The sequence below is a fragment of the Hydra viridissima genome, unplaced genomic scaffold, assembly GCF_058129835.1.
Source record: "Hydra viridissima isolate aposymbiotic clone 2 unplaced genomic scaffold, HvirCarnegie_v1 scaffold_7, whole genome shotgun sequence".
Taxonomy (NCBI): Eukaryota; Metazoa; Cnidaria; class Hydrozoa; order Anthoathecata; family Hydridae; genus Hydra; species Hydra viridissima.
Window position 1 is genome coordinate 300,235 of NW_028324306.1, and position 9,203 is coordinate 309,437.

The following is a 9,203-nucleotide window of genomic DNA, read 5'->3' on the forward strand; positions in this document are numbered from 1 at the left end:
TATAGAAGAACAAAATATTATAAAGTTTTGTGAATTTTTTAAAGGCGTTTACTTATAATTTTTTTTGATGAAATACTATAAGTTTGCAAAAAAGGGTTTAAAACGTTTTTTTTTTTATTTTTCTTTGTTAGCAGTATGTTTATTATTACAATTACATGTTTTTAATAATTTTTTTTATAATTATTTGCTTTGCTAATTTTTTTTTAAAACATCTTTTAGCTGATATATATTTTTAAAGTCATAAGATTATTGTATAATTTATCTTAAATTATCTTAAATGACAGTCTGTTATATTTAAAAATTATTTGTGTGTGCTATTTAGAGTAGAAAAAAAGCTATATAGGAAAGATCACAATCTTCAGGATTCTTTAAGATTTTTCTTACTACTTTCAATTTCAATTAAAAAAGAATGGATGATATTAGGCTAGAAGCAGATATTAGTGTAGAAAATGTAAACGTTAATAGGCAAGTTAATCGTCGCAGAAATGAAAGAGATAGGCTAAGGCGAGATGAAATTAATAATCGACAAAATGCGAGAAATGCTGCTCGACAAGCAGCAAATAATTTGAACCCAAATGAGGAGAGCTTGGTTAGGCGAGCTGAAAATAATCGTCGTAGAAATGAAAGAGATAGACTTAGGCAAGATGAAATTAATAATCGACAAAATGCTAGAAATGCTGCTCGGCAAGCAGCAAATAATTTGAACCCAAATGAGGAGAGCTTGGTTAGGCGAGTTGAAAATAATCGTCGCAGAAATGAAAGAGATAGACTTAGGCGAGATGAAATTAATAATCGACAAAATGCTGGAAATGCTGCTAGATACGAAAGAATGCATTGTATAGCAAGAAGTAATACTATTCCAGATTATATTTATTTAGGAGAAATGAATTATATTAGTCAGCATTGTGGTGCTAAGAAATTTCTTGATGAAACACATTTTTTATGTTGCCATAATGGAAAGGTAGATTTGTCGCAACCTTCATCATTTCCACAAGATTTAGAAGATTTATTTAAAGGAAACTATACAGATAGAAATGCCTATCTGAATTTTTAAAATATATTAGAAATTATAATGCCTGTCTTCCTTTTGCTTCATTTGAAGCTAATGTAGTTCAACCCATGAACCATGGGCCGCCATGTTTTAGAATATGTGGTCAAGTTTTTCATCGTATAGGTAATCTAAGACCAAATCAAGATGTTCTGCCGACATATTGTCAACTATACATCTATGATCCACTTGCAGCAGTAAATTTTAGAATGCAACAACGTGGTAATGATCTTTGCTTAAATGATTTAATGTTTCGATTGCAAACTATTGTTAGTGAAGAGAATCCATTTGCTCTTGCATTTAATAACATGGCTGAAGTGGAAGATGAAGAAATTCGTCGAGCAGCTCTAGAAGGTCGCTCAGTGTCAGTTGTAAAAATGTCTTACTTGAAGGGCAAGATAGACGTCGTTATAATCTCCCTTCACATAATGAAGTTGCAGTTGTATTTGTTGGTGAAGATGGTGCACCACCAGCTTCCAGGGAAGTTGTTATTTACCCAAGAGGTCAACCTCTTAAAACTATATCAAGTATGTCTGCCAACTTAGATCCTATGGTTTATCCTCTATTTTTTCCGAGGGGTCATGCTGGTTGGCATAATCAATTGGTTCACAACCCTGAGCGTGCTACATTGGTTAGAAATCATGTTACATTATCTCAGTATTACAATTATAAACTTTCAGTTAGACAATTTTTTTCTTCACTCTTTTATGGCAAAAAACTGTTTCAGCAATATGCTGTTGATGCGTGATGATAAGTATACCATAACATTTAACTAAATTTTGACGGCTTAAGGTAAAACTATAATGACGTAACGATGACGATGACCCACGTGATGACCACGTGATGACCACGCTGTTGGTTGGTTGATTTGAAAAGGAAAGTACGCTTGTGATTGGTTGAATTATTTTCTCCCTGAAAAGGATTAAAGTGGATATATAAGTTGTGTTTCGGTTCATTCTGGTCAGTACAGCGTTAGAAGCGTGAAGACATCCAGAACCCCTGCGCAAATTTTTAATCGCCATGAGTGTTTCGTCAACTACAACAACTCTGAAATTGCAAGATGGAGACGTGGAAGTTCCCGTTGAACATCGTCCTAGTATAGTTGAACTACTGACCCGGTTGAGGTCAATTCCGGTACATTTACCGATCCAGGTATAATATATCGTTAGTACTATAGACTTGTATTGTTATTCACTATCCGCGTGTAATGAGATATATTTTTTAGGTGAATAGTATCAGTTCCACTGTTAACATGGAAGACGTCATCGATGTCAACACTGATGACGAATTTGACTTCATAATGGAAGAAGTAGAAGAAGTAGAAGAAGACGAAGAAGACGAAGAAGACGTGACAAGTGAGGAGGATAACAGTGAGACAACCGAATCAGAAGAATCCGAATCGGATGGAGACTTGCACGATCCGGATTACGTACCAGGAGTTAGAGATCTCCAGATAGTGTTGAATCCTGTTATGAGATTCAACAGAAATGCTAGATAATTGTATTATTTTTTGTAATTTTTATTTTAGAATAAAAATGACTTTATTATGTACTTTGTCATTTTTTATTACATAAAAATTAAACTCTAAAAATATTAAGTCCTTGGTAGTATAGGGGTTAGTATACTCGACTGTCTATCGAGAGACAGGGGTTCGATTCCCCACCAAGGAGAGTACGTTTTTTATTTGTTGTGTAATACGTCTAATACGTCATTTATGACATTACAGCACATTGCCTTTCGTTGTTGTTCGTCTTTTTGTAATATATCCGGCAGACGTTGAATAATATCTTTATCTATATGGACGGTATTTCCTTCGTCATCGTTTTGAATAATAAATACATCTCCTCGGATATATTTCAAAAGCGGATAATTTTTAACGTGTGAATTTCTTGGATAAGGAAACTGTTTAACATCGAATAATACAACATGATGCGGAGATATAACAAGGTATTCTTCCATAGACGGTATTTTTCTGACGTTGACAAGTCTTGGTTTTCGCAACTCGCTCTTTGACAAATGAAGAATGCGTACCATTTTATTATTAATACGCTAAAAAATGATAAAACAATATAGATATAAAATAAAGATGGGTTATGTTAAAAATGTAATTCAAAAATGAGTTAAATAATATCATTTTATAAAAACATTTAATTATATAAATATATTTTCATTAATTAACAAATAAAATATATCATTGTTAAAGATTAAAAAATGGTCAGTGTAAAAGCACATCAAAGAAAACATCCAAAAAAACATAAAAAACATGTTTTTAAAAATAGAGGTAGTGGAAAACGAAAACATTCAGAGACATCGTAAACGCGGAAAAGGAATATTTAGTTCTTTGGGAAATATGGCTAAAACAGCCTTAAAGTCAGATATGGCTGGAAATTTACTTAATCAAGGATGTAATTATTTAGAACAAAAACGTCAAGCTATTCAATAATGGACAATTGTAAAAAATAATACCACTGTAATAATTTATTTCATTTTTTTGTATAAAAAATAATGACAGTAATAATACAATATAAAACAAATACAAGGGTTGTTGTATATATAAATATTTTAAAATGTTCTTTTAGTTCACAATGTTTATGATTGGGAACAACTTCTACTATATCCAACGATTGTTCAATGGTATCTGCTTGCTTAAGAACTCCTTCTACATAATCACCTTTTCTTTTATTACAAAGTTTCAAACATGGTGTCAATGGAGCCATTATATGATAGGAACAATTGCTTTTGTATAATAGTTTTTTAAACTTTCAATATGAGCTCGTTCTTCTTCTGGTATATCTAAAAACTGTTTAGATGCTACTATTGACCTATAATGAGATGTATAATATTTTTCTCTTTCGTTTTGTTGTAGATATTCAAAATCTTCTTCTCTTATAATATGAGGTATAGACATGACATTTTCTAAAGATAAAAACCCGTCATTATCAATTAATTTATTTGTTCTTAATAAATCCATATCTTTTAATAAATTTTTATTAGCATTGTTTTGGATAACTTCGTATTTAAAAATATCGTGTTTTATTTCTTTTTCAGGTATTTTAAAAAGGCTATTGAATCTATACAGATCATTATTTTTTTCAATTTCATCAGCAAATTTGACATCTTTTTTTAATAATTTTTTGGCTGTTTCATCACAATAAGGTAAAAATTGATATTTTAAAAAGTTATTAAACGGTATTAAAACAGTTTCTGTCAAAGGACCATCCAAATGAGATTTTGCCATCGGAAAGTTACTTTCCAAAATTGCATTTATATCGTTTAAATGGAAGTATTTGTTATATTTAAAAAATGCGTTATTGTATAATAAATATAAAAAAAATGCAGTCCAAGGTCCACAACTAGATGTATTAGCTTGTTGATATTGTAGTTTGTTGTATAAAATGGTTATGTTTTGAATGTTGTTCATTTTTCCGTAATTAGATACAAAATTAGAAAACCATCTAAATTCTTTAAAATGAGGAATCATACCGTTTAAGTCTTGAAGTTTTTCGGTAGCATATAATTCATTGTAATTGATAAAAATTTTACTAATATTTTGGTTGTAAAAATCTACAGAAGCTGATTCAAATAATTGAGCGTTATTTATAAAACAATGTGGTATTTGAGTCAAAACACTATCTTGTCCAAAACTGTCAAAACAAAAAAAGGTGGTCAAATCAATTTTAATTAAAGCTCTCCAATGTTCACCGTTTTCATGTGAACTTTCGTTATTATAAATTAAAAATCTACCATCTGATATACATTGTGAACATACGTTGTAAAAATCCAATTTGTTTACAATTTCATCAAATCCAAATATACCAACAAAATAAGGTTTAAAAATGGGATTATTTACAAAAAAATTTTTTAACGTAACATCAGTAGTCATATTTTTTTAAAATAATTTAATTCTTAAATATAAATTCTACAAAGATAGACAACACTGTATGAATAAAATTGACAATAAATTTATTATTATTTTCTTCTTCTACTGTTTTTTTAAGAAACGAAAATGTTCTTTTAAGCGTATTATTTTTTATAATTGATTCTAATTTAGAAATAATTCCCAACATGTTTGGTTTTACAATTTCTTGTACAAAATCTTCCACTATGCCGTCAGTTTGATCACCTTCTATGATTGGATAAATAGGTTCACCTTTTTCGTTTACTTTTGTTGGTAGACATGGTATTTTTTCAGGTCTATTATATTTCATTTTCATCATGATGTATTTCACATTAAGTAAATAAATTTCCACAATATGATAAATGTAATTGACATAGGGTTTATCGATAAAATCTTTCTGCAATCTTTCATGGTGTGTTTCACATACTTTTGTTGTACTCAAGTATTTGGACATGATTTCATTTTTAGTAAATTTTTTCATTTCTTTTTCATTTACCCAACTAAATTTAGAATCTAGTATCATTTGCAATACTTCTGATAGTTGTTCTTCTTCTTTATCTTGTGGAAGCACTCTACCGTTAAAAGACGTCCAATCATTTTTTTCACATAAACTTTCCAGAGTACAAAATATACAATGATTGTTTTCTTTTAATATTGAAACATATTCTGGATAACTTTTATCTGGTAATAAAATTTCTTGTTGTACAAATGTTAAAAAATCTTGATTTTCCATTTTTGGATGTTCAACTTACTAACTCTTTTTATCTAAAGTTATAAAACAATGAAAAAACTTAGATTAAGTATCACTTTTTATATCGCTATTTTTTAATAGTGTCTTTTTTCAAATAATAATCTTGTTTTAAATTGACATAAACTTATTACATTTTGTAATGTTAACACAGTTTAAAAGGGTGTAATTATTCCAAATTAATAAAATATTACTAAACAGGTTATTCAAAATGAGGAAAGCTTCGTATTGGATCAAAAAATCCACGTCCACGACCTTTTAAATAATTCTTTTTAGATAAATGAAAGTTTGCTTTTCTGCGAGGTTTCCTTTTAAAATCATTTAAAAAACCTTGTCCTTTAAATTGTTTGATGTTAGGCAAATAAGACATGGCCTTTCCGCGATATTTTCTTTTAAAATGACGTCGTTTCATGATTCATAAAAAACAACTAAATATTTTGTTTATGACAACTTTTATATTTGTCTATATTTTTCAGGATTAAAAGCTAAATTTTGTTTTAAACCTAATCCTACTTCTATAACAGACGCAGGCACCATACTATAAATAGAAACGTAGCCTGTAAAAGCTTCTCTAAATTCCAAAACAATTCTAAAACTGTTGCTGCCATTTACTACAGTGGGCGGTTTATCGGTAACAAAATTACTGTCACTGGTACAATCAATAGCTATCATTTGATCTAAATTATAATTTTCGCTAAAATATTGATCCATACTATGAATAAAAGTGTTATCTTCTTTATCCAAAATATTACTATAATTATCCATATTTAAAGTGGAAGGTCCATTCCCTTTACAAAAACTGACATGCATTTGCCAAAGTCTTAATTTATCAAAATTGTTATTTAAATCCCACGTCACTGCTGTACCGCCAGCACTTACAAATGACCTTCTGAAATTTTCAAACGTAATTTTAGATAATACAAACGGTGCTAATTCTCTAGGTGAAAAACATAATTTGTCTAAATGATCTGCTTCAAATTTGTTTAAACATGAAATGAGAATACAATGAGGTACGTTTTCTGAGGTTTTATTGTTAGCCATGTTGATAGTCAAAGTGGTGGTAGCTTGATCTACTGGAAGATGCATTCTTTCAAAATGTGGAAATATATTTTGAGTATACATGTCATTGCTTTTGTTAGACATTATATATTTGGTTTTATTATTAGCCCAAGAAGGTTGAATTCTATAAATATTAGCATAAATACATGGCTCTAAAATAACCACTCCAGCATTAGCAAAAGCGGTTTTATCAGCATCTACAATTGGTCTCACAAATTCCAAAATTTGATTCATATCGTTTTCTATTGTAAATTCTAATATAATGGTTTTATTTTTTCCTAAAAAATCTCCAATTTGAAATATTTCAGGACATAACTCAGCTAATGGTACAACAAAATTTATTCCAGTAGTAAAAATAGTATTATCTGTAAAAAAATTTGTTCTTAATCTTGCTGCATATTCAGGTATATTTTCGATAGCCGTGTTGGCGGCTTTAACTAAATCATTTTGTCCTCTAGCTCTAGATTCCGCTACTGAAACAAATCTAGTCATGGGAGCAAGAGGAGAATAAGTATTTACTGTTCCAAAATATCGATTTAAAAACACATTTTTTTGATGAATAGAATAATTTTTTTTAGCTTGTTCGGCTTTAAATCTATTCCATATTCGATCGGTAACAAAATTATTGCATGGATTAGCATTATTAACAGCTTCGTTAAAAAAAACTTTCATCCCTTTAAATAAATGAAAAATAAAGTTTTCACACAAATTAATTTTAGGTAAAAAATTTATATCAGCACTTCCAGCAGCAACATCAAATAATGTTTTTGGACTTAATTTTATATTTTTAACCAACTGCAATTTAAAACATAAAATAAAATCTTTTGGAATAATAAAGTCTGTAGGTTCAATTTTAAATCTTATTCTTTGTGTAAATTCAGTATTTAAATCAGGTGTAAACTTTTGAATATCTGTATGTATTATTAAGTCTTGCGGTATTGACTTTTTAAAACCCGGATATATGTCTGATAAGTTTAATTTTTGTTTTTCAGATAAATTGCCATTGGCAGAGTCTGTTAATAAGTTACTATCTTCTTCAGCTTGTTGTATCACTTGTTCAATAGTGACAGGATCACTAGCTGTATATCTAGTGTTGTCACCTCCTCTTTGTTGAAACATGGTTTAGTAATTATAAAAAACTAATAATTTTTAATGATGGATTTTATTATAAACATAAATATTTACATTTTTTTTATTTTATTCTTCAGCCGATTCAGATTCTTCTTTTGCATAAGGCATTTTGTTAAATTGAACGTCTTTTAAGGCTTTTTCATACCCTTTTTCAAACAACTCTTTTCTTTTTTTTTGGGGGATTTTTTTTACAACATGATCAGATTTTTTTTTAATCTGTTGAAATTGCGTCAAGTTTTGAATACTTCTTTGTTGAAAAATACAATCTTTACACATTCCATTAATAGCATCTACGGCGTTTACTAACAATAAACAATTGACACAAACGTGTTGTTTCATTTCCAAAGGATTAATTTTGTTTTTTTAATTTTGTTTTTTTACAGGTAGCATTTTTTCTTCATTTTCACTACTTTCATCGCTAGTAGTGTCACCGTCTTTTGGTTTTCTTTTTTCGATTTTTTTATGACTTTTTTTCTGATCGTATAAATGTTTATATTCCTCAATTTGTTTCATTTTATCTTCAAAAAGTTTGTTCCATTGTTGTTGTAAATGTTCGTATTCTTTTTTAGTAGAATATTGATTTAAATTTTCAGCTACATTTTGTAAAGCTTTTTTTAAATGTGTTTGTTGTTGTTCCAATTTATCAAAATGGTTATTGGTTGTCGTGTTTTTATCAACTCTGTTCAAGTTATATCTTGCAAACATGTTTCTTCCTTTCATTTTTAATTATAAACTAATATTGTCCATCACAACAATGCTATAAAAGATTTTATATCGTTTAAAAAATAAAATGGTTCATTTCTGTTTTTTATACGTCTTAAGAAACTATAAAATGAATTTTAAAAGTAGGGTTAAAATAATTGACATCGCTTGAACTAAATTGCAATAATTCCATTTTTGAATTAAAAAACGAACACTTAAAATTGATCAAATCTTCAATGTCATTAAATTCAAAATATCTTAATTTTCCAGCAAAATTAGGTTTGAAATCTTTTAATAAATCTACGTTTATAACGCTTTGATTTCCGGTCATGTATTCTTGAACGTTAAAAATACATACTATGCCGTCTTCAAATTTATTATTAATGACTACATCACATTTTTGAGCTTGTTCAAACTTAACCAGTACATACATATCTGTATTGGATCCATAATTCAAAGCGTTTACATTTAAATTTTGAATTTCTGTAACTACACCTACCAATTTCTTCCTCTGTTTGTTATTTTTACTACCTAAAGATTTTATTTCACTAACAATGTCATATTTCATAGATAAGGTAAAAGGGTTTGTTTCGGTTGTCAAATAATTTTCATTCCGA

At 28.8% G+C, this 9,203-nt stretch overlaps 1 pseudogene; it reads left to right on the forward strand.

Annotated features, from left to right (window-relative positions):
* The first annotated feature begins 216 nt into the window (after positions 1 to 216).
* LOC149885489 (uncharacterized) lies at positions 217 to 1,593 on the forward strand (annotated as a pseudogene).
* Positions 1,594 to 9,203: the final 7,610 nt, after the last annotated feature.